Source organism: Phyllobates terribilis, unplaced genomic scaffold (assembly GCF_046119375.1).
Source record: "Phyllobates terribilis strain yellow unplaced genomic scaffold, ASM4611937v1 Scaffold_11__3_contigs__length_659146591, whole genome shotgun sequence".
Classification (NCBI taxonomy): domain Eukaryota; kingdom Metazoa; phylum Chordata; class Amphibia; order Anura; family Dendrobatidae; genus Phyllobates; species Phyllobates terribilis.
Genome location: NW_027362771.1, coordinates 405681100 through 405700378, shown reverse-complemented (window position 1 = coordinate 405700378; position 19279 = coordinate 405681100).

Sequence of the window (19279 nt, the reverse complement as noted above, 5' to 3'; positions counted from 1 at the left end):
TATATTTGTGTCTGAATAATCAGGGAGACTCTATTATTTTTTTTTTATTGCAAAACATGCCAAAAGCAGGATAATACAGAGATTTGACCCGTGGAACTGCAAAACCACACTTCTATTTCTCTGGCCTACACCAGACTATTTTCAACAGATATATTTGTGTCTGAATAATCAGGAGACACTATTACTGTCCTTCTTTATGGCAAAAAAGACAACAGCAGGATAATACAGAGATTTGACCCGTGGAAGCGCAAATCCACACTTCTATTTCACAAGCCTACACCAGACTATTTCCAACAGATATATTTGTGTCTGAACAATCAGGATACACTATTACTGTTTTTCTTTACAGCAAAAAATGCCAAAAGAAGGATAGTACAGAGATTTGACCCGTGGAACTGCAAAACCACACTTCTATTTCTTGGGCCTACACCAGACTATTTTCAACAGATATATTTGTGTCTGAACAATCAGGAGACACTATTACTGTCTTTCTTTACGACAAAAAATGCCAAAAGCAGGATAATACAGAGATTTGACCCGTGGAACTGCAAAACCACACTTCTATTTCTCGGGCCTACACCAGACTATTTTCAACAGATATATTTGTGTCTGAAAAATCAGGGAGACACTATTAGATTTTTATTTTTACTGCAAATATGCCAAAAGCAGGATAATACAGAGATGTGACCCGTGGAACTGCAAAACCACACTTCTATTTCTCGGGCCTACACAAGACTATTTTCAACATATATATTTGTGTCTGAAAAATCAGGGAGACTCTATTATTTTTTTTTTACTGCAGAAAATGCCAAAAGCAGGATAATACAGAGATTTGACCCGTGGAACTACAAAACCACACTTCTATATCTCGAGCCTACACCAGACTATTTTCAACAGATATATTTGTGTCTGAAAAGTCAGGGAGACACAAATAGTTTTTTTTTAACGGAAAAAAATGCCAAAAGCAGGATAATAGAGATTTTTTACCGCGGAACAGCAAAACCACAGTTATAATTTAATGGTGTATATCAGACTTTTTAAAATATATATATTTGCAGCTGAACAGTGAGCGACACACTCAAACTGTTTTTTTTTAGATACAAATGGACCAAAAGAGGATAATACAGATGTTTGAACCGTGGAACTGCAAAACCACAAATCTGTTTCTCTGGCCTACACAACACTATTTTAAACAGATATAATTGTGTCTGAAAAATCAGGGAGACACTATTATTTTTTTTTTTATGGCAAAAAATGCCAAGAGCAGGATAATACAGAGATTTGACCCGTGAAACTGCAAAACCACAGTTCTATTTCTCGGGCCTACACCAGACTATTTTAAACAGATATATTTGTGTCTGAAAAATCAGGGAGACACTATTAGTTTTTTTTTTACGGTAAAAAATGCCAAAAGCAGGATAATACAGAGATTTGACCCGTGGAACTGAAAAAACACACTTCTATTTCTCGGGCCTGCACCAGACTATTTTCAACAGATATATTTGTGTCTGAACAATCAGGAGACACTATTACTGTCTTTCTTTACGACAAAAAATTCCAAAAGCAGGATAATACAGAGATTTGAACCGTGGAACTGCAAAACCACACTTCTATTTCTCGGGCCTAAACCAGACTATTTTCAACAGATATATTTGTGTCTGAAAAATCAGGGAGACACTATTAGATTTTTATTTTTACTGCAAATATGCAAAAAGCAGGATAATACAGAGATTTGACCCGTGGAACTGCAAAACCACACATCTATTTCTCGGGCCTACAAAAGACTATTTTCAACATATATATTTGTGTCTGAAAAATCAGGGAGACACTATTAGATTTTATTTTTACGGAAAAAAATGCCAAAAGCAGGATAATACAGAGATTTGACCCGTGGAACTGCAAAACCACACTTCTATTTCTCGGGCCTACACCAGACTATTTTCAACAGATATATTTGTGTCTGAAAAATCAGGGAGACACTATTACTGTTATTCTTTACGGCAAAAAATGCCAAAAGCAGGATAATACAGAGATTTGACTCTTTGAACTGCAAAACCACACTTCTATTTCTCGGGCATACACCAGACTATTTTCAACAGATATATTTGTGTCTGAAAAAATAGGGAGACTCTATTATTTTTTTTTTACTGCAGAAAATGCCAAAAGCAGGATAATACAGAGATTTGACCCGTGGAACTGCAAAACCACACTACTATTTCTCGGGCCTACACCAGACTATTTTCAACAGATATATTTGTGTCTGAAAAATCAGGGAGAAACTATTAGATTTTTTTTTTACTGCAAAAAATGCCAAAAGCAGGATAATACAGAGATTTAATCCGTGGAACTACAAAACCACACTTCTATTTCTCGGGCCTACACCAGACTATTTTCAACAGATATATTTGTGTCTGAACAATCAGGAGACACTATTACTGTCTTTCTTTACGGCAAAAAATGCCAAAAGCAGGATAATACAGAGATTTGACCCGTGGAACTGCAAGACCAAACTTCTATTTCTCGAGCCTACACCAGACTATTTTCAACAGATATATTTGTGTCTGAACAATCAGGAGACACTATTACTGTTTTTCTTTACGGCAAAAAATGCCAAAAGCAGGATAATACAGAGATTTGACCCGTGGAACTGCAAAACCACACTTCTATTTCTCGGGCATACACCAGACTATTTTAAACAGATATATTTGTGTCTGAATAATCAGGGAGACTCTATTATTTTTTTTTTTATTGCAAAACATGCCAAAAGCAGGATAATACAGAGATTTGACCCGTGGAACTGCAAAACCACACTTCTATTTCTCGGGCCTGCACCAGACTATTTTCAACAGATATATTTGTGTCTGAACAATCAGGAGACACTATTACTGTCTTTCTTTACGACAAAAAATGCCAAAAGCAGGATAATACAGAGATTTGACACGTGGAACTGCAAAACCACACTTCTATTTCTCGGGCCCACACCAGACTATTTTCAACAGATATATTTGTGTCTGAAAAATCAGGGAGACACTATTAGATTTTTATTTTTACTGCAAATATGCCAAAAGCAGGATAATACAGAGATTTGACCCATGGAACTGCAAAACCACACTTCTATTTCTCGGGCCTACACCAGACTATTTTCATCAGATATATTTGTGTCTGAAAAATCAGGGAGACACTATTACTGTTTTTCTTTACGGCAAAAAATGACAAAAGCAGGATAATACAGAGATTTGACTCGTGGAACTGCAAAACCACACTTCTATTTCTCGGGCCTATACCAGCCTATTTTCAACAGATATATTTGTGTCTGAATAATCAGGAGACACTATTACTGTCTTTCTTTACGGCAAAAAATGACAAAAGCAGGATAATACAGAGATTTGACCCGTGGAAACGCAAATCCACACTTCTATTTCTCGAGCCTACACCAGACTATTTTCAACAGATATATTTGTGTCTGAAAAGTCAGGGAGACATTAATAAATTTTTTTTTACGGCAAAAAATGCCAAAAGCAGGATAATAGAGATTTTTTACAACGGAACAGGAAAATCACAGTTATAATTTAATGGTGTATATCAGACTTTTTTAAATATATATATTTGCTGCTGAACTGTGAGCGACACAGTCAAACTGTTTTTTTTTAGATACAAATGGCCCAAAAGAGGATAATACAGACGTTTGAACCGTGGAACTACAAAACCACACATCTGTTTCTCTGGCCTACACAAGACTATTTTCAACAGATATATTTGTGTCTGAAAAATCAGGGAGACACTATTATTTTTTTTTTTTATGGCAAAAAATGCCAAGAGCAGGATAATACAGAGATTTAACCCGTGAAACTGCAAAACCACAGTTCTATTTCTCGGGCCTACACCAGACTATTTTAAACAGATATATTTGTGTCTGAAAAATCAGGGAGACACTATTAGTTTTTTTTTTACGGCAAAAAATGCCAAAAGCAGGATAATACAGAGATTTGACCCGTGGAACTGCAAAACCACACTTCTATTTCTCGGGCCCACACCAGACTATTTTCAACAGATATATTTGTGTCTGAAAAATCAGGGAGACACTATTAGATTTTTATTTTTACTGCAAATATGCCAAAAGCAGGATAATACAGAGATTTGACCCATGGAACTGCAAAACCACACTTCTGTTTCTCGGGCCTAGACCAGACTATTTTCAACAGATATATTTGTGTCTGAAAAATCAGGGAGACACTATTACTGTTTTTCTTTACGGCAAAAAATGCCAAAAGCAGGATAATACAGAGATTTGACTCGTGGAACTGCAAAACCCCACTTCTATTTCTCGGGCATACACCAGACTATTTTCAACAGATATATTTGTGTCTGAAAAATCAGGGAGACACTATTAGATTTTTATTTTTACTGCAAATATGTCAAAAGCAGGATAATACAGAGATTTGACCCATGGAACTGCAAAACCACACTTCTATTTCTCGGGCCTACACCAGACTATTTTCAACAGATATATTTGTGTCTGAATAATCAGGGAGATTCTATTATTTTTTTTTTACTGCAGAAAATGCCAAAAGCAGGATAATACAGAGATTTGACCCGTGGAACTGCAAAACCACACTTCTATTTCTCGGGCCTACACCAGACTATTTTCAACAGATATATTTGTGTCTGAAAAATCAGGGAGACACTATTAGATTTTTTTTTTTACTTCAAAAAATGACAAAAGCAGGATAATACAGAGATTTGACCCGTGGAACTGCAAAACCACACTTTTATTTCTTGGGCCTACACCAGACTATTTTCAACAGATATATTTGTGTCTGAATGATTTAATCAGGGAGACAATATTATTTTTTTTTTTACGGCAAAAAATGCCAAAAGCGGGATAATACAGAGATTTGACCCGTGGAACTACAAAACCACACTTCTATATCTCGAGCCTACACCAGACTATTTTCAACAGATATATTTGTGTTTGAAAAGTCAGGGAGACACAAATAGTTTTTTTTTAACGGAAAAAAATGCCAAAAGCAGGATAATAGAGATTTTTTACCGCGGAACAGCAAAACCACAGTTATAATTTAATGGTGTATATCAGACTTTTTTAAATATATATATTTGCAGCTGAACAGTGAGCGACACACTCAAACTGTTTTTTTTTAGATACAAATGGCCAAAAGAGGATAATACAGACGTTTGAACCGTGGAACTGCAAAACCACACTTCTATTTCTCGGGCCTACACCAGACTATTTTCAACAGATATATTTGTGTCTGAATAATCAGGAGACAATATTACTGTCTTTCTTTATGGCAAAAAATGACAAAAGCAGGATAATACAGAGATTTGACCCGTGGAAGCGCAAATCCACACTTCTATTTCTCGAGCCTACACCAGACTATTTCCAACAGATATATTTGTGTCTGAGCAATCAGGATACACTATTTCTGTTTTTTTTTACAGCAAAAAATGCCAAAAGCAGGATAATACAGAGATTTGACCCGTGGAACTGCAAAACCACACTTCTATTTCTTGGGCCTACACCAGACTATTTTCAACAGATATATTTGTGTCTGAAAAATCAGGGAGACACTATTAGATTTTTATTTTTACTGCAAATATGTCAAAAGCAGGATAATACAGAGATTTGACCCATGGAACTGCAAAACCACACTTCTATTTCTCGGGCCTACACCAGACTATTTTCAACAGATATATTTGTGTCTGAATAATCAGGGAGATTCTATTATTTTTTTTTTACTGCAGAAAATGCCAAAAGCAGGATAATACAGAGATTTGACCCGTGGAACTGCAAAACCACACTTCTATTTCTCGGGCCTACACCAGACTATTTTCAACAGATATATTTGTGTCTGAAAAATCAGGGAGACACTATTAGATTTTTTTTTTTACTTCAAAAAATGACAAAAGCAGGATAATACAGAGATTTGACCCGTGGAACTGCAAAACCACACTTTTATTTCTTGGGCCTACACCAGACTATTTTCAACAGATATATTTGTGTCTGAATGATTTAATCAGGGAGACAATATTATTTTTTTTTTTACGGCAAAAAATGCCAAAAGCGGGATAATACAGAGATTTGACCCGTGGAACTACAAAACCACACTTCTATATCTCGAGCCTACACCAGACTATTTTCAACAGATATATTTGTGTTTGAAAAGTCAGGGAGACACAAATAGTTTTTTTTTAACGGAAAAAAATGCCAAAAGCAGGATAATAGAGATTTTTTACCGCGGAACAGCAAAACCACAGTTATAATTTAATGGTGTATATCAGACTTTTTTAAATATATATATTTGCAGCTGAACAGTGAGCGACACACTCAAACTGTTTTTTTTTAGATACAAATGGCCAAAAGAGGATAATACAGACGTTTGAACCGTGGAACTGCAAAACCACACTTCTATTTCTCGGGCCTACACCAGACTATTTTCAACAGATATATTTGTGTCTGAATAATCAGGAGACAATATTACTGTCTTTCTTTATGGCAAAAAATGACAAAAGCAGGATAATACAGAGATTTGACCCGTGGAAGCGCAAATCCACACTTCTATTTCTCGAGCCTACACCAGACTATTTCCAACAGATATATTTGTGTCTGAGCAATCAGGATACACTATTTCTGTTTTTTTTTACAGCAAAAAATGCCAAAAGCAGGATAATACAGAGATTTGACCCGTGGAACTGCAAAACCACACTTCTATTTCTTGGGCCTACACCAGACTATTTTCAACAGATATATTTTTGTCTGAAAAATCAGGGAGACACTATTATTTTTATTTTTTTATTGCAAAAAATGACAAGAGCAGGATAATACAGAGATTTGACCCGTGAAACTGCAAAACTACAGTTCTATTTCTCGGGCCTACACCAGACTATTTTAACCAGATATATTTGTGTCTGAAAAATCAGGGAGACACTATTAGTTTTTTTTTTACGGCAAAAAATGCCAAAAGCAGGATAATACAGAGATTTGACCCGTGGAACTGCAAAACCACACTTCTATTTCTCGGACCTGCACCAGACTATTTTCAACAGATATATTTGTGTCTGAACAATCAGGAGACACTATTACTGTCTTTCTTTACGACAAAAAATGCCAAAAGTAGGATAATACAGAGATTTGACCCGTGGAACTGCAAAACCACACTTCTATTTCTCAGGCCCACACCAGACTATTTTCAACAGATATATTTGTGTCTGAAAAATCAGAGAGACACTATTAGATTTTTATTTTTACTGCAAATATGCCAAAAGCAGGATAATACAGAGATTTGACCCATGGAACTGCAAAACCACACTTCTATTTCTCTGGCCTACACCAGACTATTTTCAACAGATATATTTGTGTCTGAAAAATCAGGGAGACACTATTACTGTTTTTCTTTACGGCAAAAAATGCCAAAAGCAGGATAATACAGAGATTTGACTCGTGGAACTGCAAAACCACAAATCTATTTCTCGGGCATACACCAGACTATTTTCAACAGATAAATTTGTGTCTGAATAATCAGGGAGATTCTATTATATTTTTTTTACTGCAGAAAATGCCAAAAGCAGGATAATACAGAGATTTGACCCGTGGAACTGCAAAACCACACTTCTATTTCTCGGGCCTACACCAGACTATTTTCAACAGATATATTTGTGTCTGAATAATCAGGAGACACTATTACTGTCTTTCTTTACGGCAAAAAATGACAAATGCAGGATAATACAGAGATTTGACCCGTGGAAGAGCAAATCCACACTTGTATTTCTCGAGCCTACACCAGACTATTTTCAACAGATCTATTTGTGTCTGAACAATCAGGATACACTATTACTGTTTTTCTTTACAGCAAAAAATGCCAAAAGCAGGATAATACAGAGATTTGACCCATGGAACTACAAAACCACAATTCTATATCTCGAGCCTACACCAGACTATTTTCAACAGATATATTTGTGTCTGAAAAGTCAGGGAGACACTAATAGTTTTTTTTTTACGGCAAAATATGCCAAAAGCAGGATAATAGAGATTTTTTACCGCGGAACAGCAAAACCACAGTTATAATTTAATGGTGTATATCAGACTTTTTTAAATATATATATTTGCTGCTGAACAGTGAGCGACACAGTCAAACTGTTTTTTTTTAGATACAAATGGCCCAAAAGAGGATAATACAGACGTTTGAACAGTGGAACTACAAAACCACACATCTGTTTCTCTGGCCTACACAAGACTATTTTCAACAGATATATTTGTGTCTGAAAAATCAGGGAGACACTATTATTTATTTTTTTTATGGCAAAAAATGCCAAGAGCAGGATAATACAGAGATTTGACCTGTGGAACTGCAAAACCACACTTCAATTTCTCGGGCCTACACAAGACTATTTTCAACAGATATATTTGTGTCTGAAAAATCAGGGAGACACTAATAGTTTTTTTTTTAAGGCAAAAAATGCCAAAAGCAGGATAATACAGAGATTTGACCTGTGGAAATGCAAAACCACACTTCAATTTCTCGGGCCTACACCAGACTATTTTCAACAGATATATTTGTGTCTGAACAATCAGGAGACACTATTACTGTCTTTCTTTACGGCAAAAAATGCCAAAAGCAGGATAATACAGAGATTTGACCCGTGGAACTGCAAAACCCAACATCTATTTCTCGAGCCTACACCAGACTATTTTCAACAGATATATTTGTGTCTGAACAATCAGGAGACACTATTACTGTTTTTCTTTACGGCAAAAAATGCCAAAAGCAGGATAATACAGAGATTTGACTCGTGGAACTGCAAAACCACACTTCTATTTCTCGGGCATACACCAGACTATTTTCAACAGATAGGTTTGTGTCTGAATAATCAGGGAGACTCTATTATTTTTTTTTACTGCAAAAAATGCCAACAGCAGGATAATACAGAGATTTGACCCGTGGAACTGCAAAACCACACTTCTATTTCTCGGGCCTTCACCAGACTATTTTCAAGAGACATATTTGTGTCTGAAAAATCAGGGAGACACTATTAGATTTTTTTTTTTACTGCAAAAAATGCCAAAAGCAGGACAATACAGAGATTTCACCCGTGGAGCTACAAAACCACACTTCTATTTCTCGGGCCTACACCAGACTATTTTCAACAGATATATTTGTGTCTGAACAATCAGGAGACACTATTACTGTCTTTCTTTACGGCAAAAAATGCCAAAATCAGGATAATACAGAGATTTGACCCGTGGAACTGCAAAACCAAACTTCTATTTCTCGAGCCTACACCAGACTATTTTAAACAGATATATTTGTGTCTGAACAATCAGGAGACACCATTACTATTTTTCTTTACGGCAAAAAATGCCAAAAGCAGGATAGTACAGAGATTTGACCCGTGGAACTGTAAAACCACACTTCTATTTCTCGGGCATACACCAGACTATTTTCAACAGATATATTTGTGTCTGAATAATCAGGGAGACTCTATTATTTTTTTTTACTGCAAAAAATTCCAAAAGCAGGATAATACATAGATTTAACCCGTGAAACTGCAAAACCACAGTTCTATTTTTCGCTCCTAGACCAGACTATTTTCAACAGATATATTTGTGTCTGAAAAATCAGGGAGACACTATTAGATTTTATTTTTTTACTGCAAAAAATGCTAAAAGCAGGATAATACAGAGATTTGACCTGTGGAACTGCAAAACCACACTTCTATTTCTCGGGCCTACACCAGACTATTTTCAACAGATATATTTGTGTCTGAAAAATCAGGGAGACACAATTAGTTTTTTTTTTACCGCAAAAAATGCCAAAAGCAGGATAGCACAGACATTTGACCCATGGAACTGAAAAAACACCCTTCTATTTCTCGGGCCTACACCAGACTATTTTCAACAGATATATTTGTGTCTGAACTATCAGGAGACAATATTACTGTTTTTCTGTACAGCAAAAAAGTGCTCAAAACAGGATAATACAGAGATTTGACCCGTGGAACTGAGAAACCACACTTCTATTTCTCGGGCCTACACCAGACTATTTTCAACACGCATATTTGTGTCTGAACAATCAGGAGACACTATTACTGTCTTTCTTTACGGCAAAAAATGCCAAAAGCAGGATAATACAGAGATTTGACCCGTGGAACTGCAAAACCACACTTCTATTTCTCGTTCCTACACCAGACTATTTTCAACAGATATATTTGTGTCTGAATATTCAGGAGACACTATTACTGTCTTTCTTTACGGCAAAAACTGACAAAAGCAGGATAATACAGAGATTTGACCCGTGGAAGCGCAAATCCACACTTCTATTTCCCGAGCCTACACCAGACTATTTTCAACAGATATATTTGTGTCTGAACAATCAGGATACACTATTACTGTTTTTCTTTACAGCAAAAAATGAAAAAAGCGGGATAATACAGAGATTTGACCCGTGGAACTGCAAAACCACACTTCTATTTCTTGGGCCTACACCAGACTATTTTCAACAGATATATTTGTGTCTGAATAATCAGGGAGACACTATTATTTTTTTTTTTACGGCAAAAAATGCCAAAAGCGGGATAATACAGAGATTTGACCCGTGGAACTACAAAACCACACTTCTATATCTCGAGCCTACACCAGACTATTTTCAACAGATATATTTGTGTCTGAAAATTCAGGGAGACACTAACAGTTTTTTTTTTACGGCAAGAAATGCCAAAAGCAGGATAATAGAGATTTTTTACCGCGGAACAGCAAAACCACAGTTATAATTTAATGGTGTATATCAGACTTTTTTAAATATATATATTTGCGGCTGAACAGTGAGCGACACACTCAAACTGTTTTTTTTTAGATACAAATGGCCCAAAAGAGGATAATACAGACGTTTGAACCGTGGAACTGCAAAACAACACATCTGTTTCTCTGGCCTACACAAGACTATTTTCAACAGATATATTTGTGTCTGAAAAATCAGGGAGACACTATTATTTTTTTTTTTTATGGCAAAAAATGCCAAGAGCAGGATAATACAGAGATTTAACCCGTGAAACTGCAAAACCACAGTTCTATTTCTCGGGCCTACACCAGACTATTTTAAACAGATATATTTGTGTCTGAAAAATCAGGGAGACACTATTAGTTTTTTTTTTACGGCAAAAAATGCCAAAAGCAGGATAATACAGAGATTTGACCCGTGGAACTGCAAAACCACACTTCTATTTCTCGGGCCCACACCAGACTATTTTCAACAGATATATTTGTGTCTGAAAAATCAGGGAGACACTATTAGATTTTTATTTTTACTGCAAATATGCCAAAAGCAGGATAATACAGAGATTTGACCCATGGAACTGCAAAACCACACTTCTGTTTCTCGGGCCTAGACCAGACTATTTTCAACAGATATATTTGTGTCTGAAAAATCAGGGAGACACTATTACTGTTTTTCTTTACGGCAAAAAATGCCAAAAGCAGGATAATACAGAGATTTGACTCGTGGAACTGCAAAACCCCACTTCTATTTCTCGGGCATACACCAGACTATTTTCAACAGATATATTTGTGTCTGAAAAATCAGGGAGACACTATTAGATTTTTATTTTTACTGCAAATATGTCAAAAGCAGGATAATACAGAGATTTGACCCATGGAACTGCAAAACCACACTTCTATTTCTCGGGCCTACACCAGACTATTTTCAACAGATATATTTGTGTCTGAATAATCAGGGAGATTCTATTATTTTTTTTTTACTGCAGAAAATGCCAAAAGCAGGATAATACAGAGATTTGACCCGTGGAACTGCAAAACCACACTTCTATTTCTCGGGCCTACACCAGACTATTTTCAACAGATATATTTGTGTCTGAAAAATCAGGGAGACACTATTAGATTTTTTTTTTTACTTCAAAAAATGACAAAAGCAGGATAATACAGAGATTTGACCCGTGGAACTGCAAAACCACACTTTTATTTCTTGGGCCTACACCAGACTATTTTCAACAGATATATTTGTGTCTGAATGATTTAATCAGGGAGACAATATTATTTTTTTTTTTACGGCAAAAAATGCCAAAAGCGGGATAATACAGAGATTTGACCCGTGGAACTACAAAACCACACTTCTATATCTCGAGCCTACACCAGACTATTTTCAACAGATATATTTGTGTTTGAAAAGTCAGGGAGACACAAATAGTTTTTTTTTAACGGAAAAAAATGCCAAAAGCAGGATAATAGAGATTTTTTACCGCGGAACAGCAAAACCACAGTTATAATTTAATGGTGTATATCAGACTTTTTTAAATATATATATTTGCAGCTGAACAGTGAGCGACACACTCAAACTGTTTTTTTTTAGATACAAATGGCCAAAAGAGGATAATACAGACGTTTGAACCGTGGAACTGCAAAACCACACTTCTATTTCTCGGGCCTACACCAGACTATTTTCAACAGATATATTTGTGTCTGAATAATCAGGAGACAATATTACTGTCTTTCTTTATGGCAAAAAATGACAAAAGCAGGATAATACAGAGATTTGACCCGTGGAAGCGCAAATCCACACTTCTATTTCTCGAGCCTACACCAGACTATTTCCAACAGATATATTTGTGTCTGAGCAATCAGGATACACTATTTCTGTTTTTTTTTACAGCAAAAAATGCCAAAAGCAGGATAATACAGAGATTTGACCCGTGGAACTGCAAAACCACACTTCTATTTCTTGGGCCTACACCAGACTATTTTCAACAGATATATTTTTGTCTGAAAAATCAGGGAGACACTATTATTTTTATTTTTTTATTGCAAAAAATGACAAGAGCAGGATAATACAGAGATTTGACCCGTGAAACTGCAAAACTACAGTTCTATTTCTCGGGCCTACACCAGACTATTTTAACCAGATATATTTGTGTCTGAAAAATCAGGGAGACACTATTAGTTTTTTTTTTACGGCAAAAAATGCCAAAAGCAGGATAATACAGAGATTTGACCCGTGGAACTGCAAAACCACACTTCTATTTCTCGGACCTGCACCAGACTATTTTCAACAGATATATTTGTGTCTGAACAATCAGGAGACACTATTACTGTCTTTCTTTACGACAAAAAATGCCAAAAGTAGGATAATACAGAGATTTGACCCGTGGAACTGCAAAACCACACTTCTATTTCTCAGGCCCACACCAGACTATTTTCAACAGATATATTTGTGTCTGAAAAATCAGGGAGACACTATTAGATTTTTATTTTTACTGCAAATATGCCAAAAGCAGGATAATACAGAGATTTGACCCATGGAACTGCAAAACCACACTTCTATTTCTCTGGCCTACACCAGACTATTTTCAACAGATATATTTGTGTCTGAAAAATCAGGGAGACACTATTACTGTTTTTCTTTACGGCAAAAAATGCCAAAAGCAGGATAATACAGAGATTTGACTCGTGGAACTGCAAAACCACAAATCTATTTCTCGGGCATACACCAGACTATTTTCAACAGATAAATTTGTGTCTGAATAATCAGGGAGATTCTATTATATTTTTTTTACTGCAGAAAATGCCAAAAGCAGGATAATACAGAGATTTGACCCGTGGAACTGCAAAACCACACTTCTATTTCTCAGGCCTACACCAGACTATTTTCAACAGATATATTTGTGTCTGAATAATCAGGAGACACTATTACTGTCTTTCTTTACGGCAAAAAATGACAAATGCAGGATAATACAGAGATTTGACCCGTGGAAGAGCAAATCCACACTTGTATTTCTCGAGCCTACACCAGACTATTTTCAACAGATATATTTGTGTCTGAACAATCAGGATACACTATTACTGTTTTTCTTTACAGCAAAAAATGCCAAAAGCAGGATAATACAGAGATTTGACCCATGGAACTACAAAACCACAATTCTATATCTCGAGCCTACACCAGACTATTTTCAACAGATATATTTGTGTCTGAAAAGTCAGGGAGACACTAATAGTTTTTTTTTTACGGCAAAATATGCCAAAAGCAGGATAATAGAGATTTTTTACCGCGGAACAGCAAAACCACAGTTATAATTTAATGGTGTATATCAGACTTTTTTAAATATATATATTTGCTGCTGAACAGTGAGCGACACAGTCAAACTGTTTTTTTTTAGATACAAATGGCCCAAAAGAGGATAATACAGACGTTTGAACAGTGGAACTACAAAACCACACATCTGTTTCTCTGGCCTACACAAGACTATTTTCAACAGATATATTTGTGTCTGAAAAATCAGGGAGACACTATTAGATTTTTATTTTTACTGCAAATATGCCAAAAGCAGGATAATACAGAGATTTGACCCATGGAACTGCAAAACCACACTTCTGTTTCTCGGGCCTAGACCAGACTATTTTCAACAGATATATTTGTGTCTGAAAAATCAGGGAGACACTATTACTGTTTTTCTTTACGGCAAAAAATGCCAAAAGCAGGATAATACAGAGATTTGACTCGTGGAACTGCAAAACCCCACTTCTATTTCTCGGGCATACACCAGACTATTTTCAACAGATATATTTGTGTCTGAAAAATCAGGGAGACACTATTAGATTTTTATTTTTACTGCAAATATGTCAAAAGCAGGATAATACAGAGATTTGACCCATGGAACTGCAAAACCACACTTCTATTTCTCGGGCCTACACCAGACTATTTTCAACAGATATATTTGTGTCTGAATAATCAGGGAGATTCTATTATTTTTTTTTTACTGCAGAAAATGCCAAAAGCAGGATAATACAGAGATTTGACCCGTGGAACTGCAAAACCACACTTCTATTTCTCGGGCCTACACCAGACTATTTTCAACAGATATATTTGTGTCTGAAAAATCAGGGAGACACTATTAGATTTTTTTTTTTACTTCAAAAAATGACAAAAGCAGGATAATACAGAGATTTGACCCGTGGAACTGCAAAACCACACTTTTATTTCTTGGGCCTACACCAGACTATTTTCAACAGATATATTTGTGTCTGAATGATTTAATCAGGGAGACAATATTATTTTTTTTTTTACGGCAAAAAATGCCAAAAGCGGGATAATACAGAGATTTGACCCGTGGAACTACAAAACCACACTTCTATATCTCGAGCCTACACCAGACTATTTTCAACAGATATATTTGTGTTTGAAAAGTCAGGGAGACACAAATAGTTTTTTTTTAACGGAAAAAAATGCCAAAAGCAGGATAATAGAGATTTTTTACCGCGGAACAGCAAAACCACAGTTATAATTTAATGGTGTATATCAGACTTTTTTAAATATATATATTTGCAGCTGAACAGTGAGCGACACACTCAAACTGTTTTTTTTTAGATACAAATGGCCAAAAGAGGATAATACAGACGTTTGAACCGTGGAACTGCAAAACCACACTTCTATTTCTCGGGCCTACACCAGACTATTTTCAACAGATATATTTGTGTCTGAATAATCAGGAGACAATATTACTGTCTTTCTTTATGGCAAAAAATGACAAAAGCAGGATAATACAGAGATTTGACCCGTGGAAGCGCAAATCCACACTTCTATTTCTCGAGCCTACACCAGACTATTTCCAACAGATATATTTGTGTCTGAGCAATCAGGATACACTATTTCTGTTTTTTTTTACAGCAAAAAATGCCAAAAGCAGGATAATACAGAGATTTGACCCGTGGAACTGCAAAACCACACTTCTATTTCTTGGGCCTACACCAGACTATTTTCAACAGATATATTTTTGTCTGAAAAATCAGGGAGACACTATTATTTTTATTTTTTTATTGCAAAAAATGACAAGAGCAGGATAATACAGAGATTTGACCCGTGAAACTGCAAAACTACAGTTCTATTTCTCGGGCCTACACCAGACTATTTTAACCAGATATATTTGTGTCTGAAAAATCAGGGAGACACTATTAGTTTTTTTTTTACGGCAAAAAATGCCAAAAGCAGGATAATACAGAGATTTGACCCGTGGAACTGCAAAACCACACTTCTATTTCTCGGACCTGCACCAGACTATTTTCAACAGATATATTTGTGTCTGAACAATCAGGAGACACTATTACTGTCTTTCTTTACGACAAAAAATGCCAAAAGTAGGATAATACAGAGATTTGACCCGTGGAACTGCAAAACCACACTTCTATTTCTCAGGCCCACACCAGACTATTTTCAACAGATATATTTGTGTCTGAAAAATCAGGGAGACACTATTAGATTTTTATTTTTACTGCAAATATGCCAAAAGCAGGATAATACAGAGATTTGACCCATGGAACTGCAAAACCACACTTCTATTTCTCTGGCCTACACCAGACTATTTTCAACAGATATATTTGTGTCTGAAAAATCAGGGAGACACTATTACTGTTTTTCTTTACGGCAAAAAATGCCAAAAGCAGGATAATACAGAGATTTGACTCGTGGAACTGCAAAACCACAAATCTATTTCTCGGGCATACACCAGACTATTTTCAACAGATAAATTTGTGTCTGAATAATCAGGGAGATTCTATTATATTTTTTTTACTGCAGAAAATGCCAAAAGCAGGATAATACAGAGATTTGACCCGTGGAACTGCAAAACCACACTTCTATTTCTCAGGCCTACACCAGACTATTTTCAACAGATATATTTGTGTCTGAATAATCAGGAGACACTATTACTGTCTTTCTTTACGGCAAAAAATGACAAATGCAGGATAATACAGAGATTTGACCCGTGGAAGAGCAAATCCACACTTGTATTTCTCGAGCCTACACCAGACTATTTTCAACAGATATATTTGTGTCTGAACAATCAGGATACACTATTACTGTTTTTCTTTACAGCAAAAAATGCCAAAAGCAGGATAATACAGAGATTTGACCCATGGAACTACAAAACCACAATTCTATATCTCGAGCCTACACCAGACTATTTTCAACAGATATATTTGTGTCTGAAAAGTCAGGGAGACACTAATAGTTTTTTTTTTACGGCAAAATATGCCAAAAGCAGGATAATAGAGATTTTTTACCGCGGAACAGCAAAACCACAGTTATAATTTAATGGTGTATATCAGACTTTTTTAAATATATATATTTGCTGCTGAACAGTGAGCGACACAGTCAAACTGTTTTTTTTTAGATACAAATGGCCCAAAAGAGGATAATACAGACGTTTGAACAGTGGAACTACAAAACCACACATCTGTTTCTCTGGCCTACACAAGACTATTTTCAACAGATATATTTGTGTCTGAAAAATCAGGGAGACACTATTATTTATTTTTTTTATGGCAAAAAATGCCAAGAGCAGGATAATACAGAGATTTGACCTGTGGAACTGCAAAACCACACTTCAATTTCTCGGGCCTACACAAGACTATTTTCAACAGATATATTTGGGTCTGAAAAATCAGGGAGACACTAATAGTTTTTTTTTTAAGGCAAAAAATGCCAAAAGCAGGATAATACAGAGATTTGACCTGTGGAAATGCAAAACCACACTTCAATTTCTCGGGCCTACACCAGACTATTTTCAACAGATATATTTGTGTCTGAACAATCAGGAGACACTATTACTGTCTTTCTTTACGGCAAAAAATGCCAAAAGCAGGATAATACAGAGATTTGACCCGTGGAACTGCAAAACCCAACATCTATTTCTCGAGCCTACACCAGACTATTTTCAACAGATATATTTGTGTCTGAACAATCAGGAGACACTATTACTGTTTTTCTTTACGGCAAAAAATGCCAAAAGCAGGATAATACAGAGATTTGACTCGTGGAACTGCAAAACCACACTTCTATTTCTCGGGCATACACCAGACTATTTTCAACAGATAGATTTGTGTCTGAATAATCAGGGAGACTCTATTATTTTTTTTTACTGCAAAAAATGCCAACAGCAGGATAATACAGAGATTTGACCCGTGGAACTGCAAAACCACACTTCTATTTCTCGGGCCTTCACCAGACTATTTTCAAGAGACATATTTGTGTCTGAAAAATCAGGGAGACACTATTAGATTTTTTTTTTTACTGCAAAAAATGCCAAAAGCAGGACAATACAGAGATTTCACCCGTGGAGCTACAAAACCACACTTCTATTTCTCGGGCCTACACCAGACTATTTTCAACAGATATATTTGTGTCTGAACAATCAGGAGACACTATTACTGTCTTTCTTTACGGCAAAAAATGCCAAAATCAGGATAATACAGAGATTTGACCCGTGGAACTGCAAAACCAAACTTCTATTTCTCGAGCCTACACCAGACTATTTTAAACAGATATATTTGTGTCTGAACAATCAGGAGACACCATTACTATTTTTCTTTACGGCAAAAAATGCCAAAAGCAGGATAGTACAGAGATTTGACCCGTGGAACTGCAAAACCACACTTCTATTTCTCGGGCATACACCAGACTATTTTCAACAGATATATTTGTGTCTGAATAATCAGGGAGACTCTATTATTTTTTTTTACTGCAAAAAATTCCAAAAGCAGGATAATACATAGATTTAACCCGTGAAACTGCAAAACCACAGTTCTATTTTTCGCTCCTAGACCAGACTATTTTCAACAGATATATTTGTGTCTGAAAAATCAGGGAGACACTATTAGATTTTATTTTTTTACTGCAAAAAATGCTAAAAGCAGGATAATACAGAGATTTGACCTGTGGAACTGCAAAACCACACTTCTATTTCTCGGGCCTACACCAGACTATTTTCAACAGATATATTTGTGTCTGAAAAATCAGGGAGACACAATTAGTTTTTTTTTTACCGCAAAAAATGCCAAAAGCAGGATAGCACAGAGATTTGACCCATGGAACTGAAAAAACAACCTTCTATTTCTCGGGCCTACACCAGACTATTTTCAACAGATATATTTGTGTCTGAACTATCAGGAGACAATATTACTGTTTTTCTGTACAGCAAAAAAGTGCTCAAAACAGGATAATACAGAGATTTGACCCGTGGAACTGAGAAACCACACTTCTATTTCTCGGGCCTACACCAGACTATTTTCAACACGCATATTTGTGTCTGAACAATCAGGAGACACTATTACTGTCTTTCTTTATGGCAAAAAATGCCAAAAGCAGGATAATACAGAGATTTGACCCGTGGAACTGCAAAACCACACTTCTATTTCTCGTTCCTACACCAGACTATTTTCAACAGATATATTTGTGTCTGAATATTCAGGAGACACTATTACTGT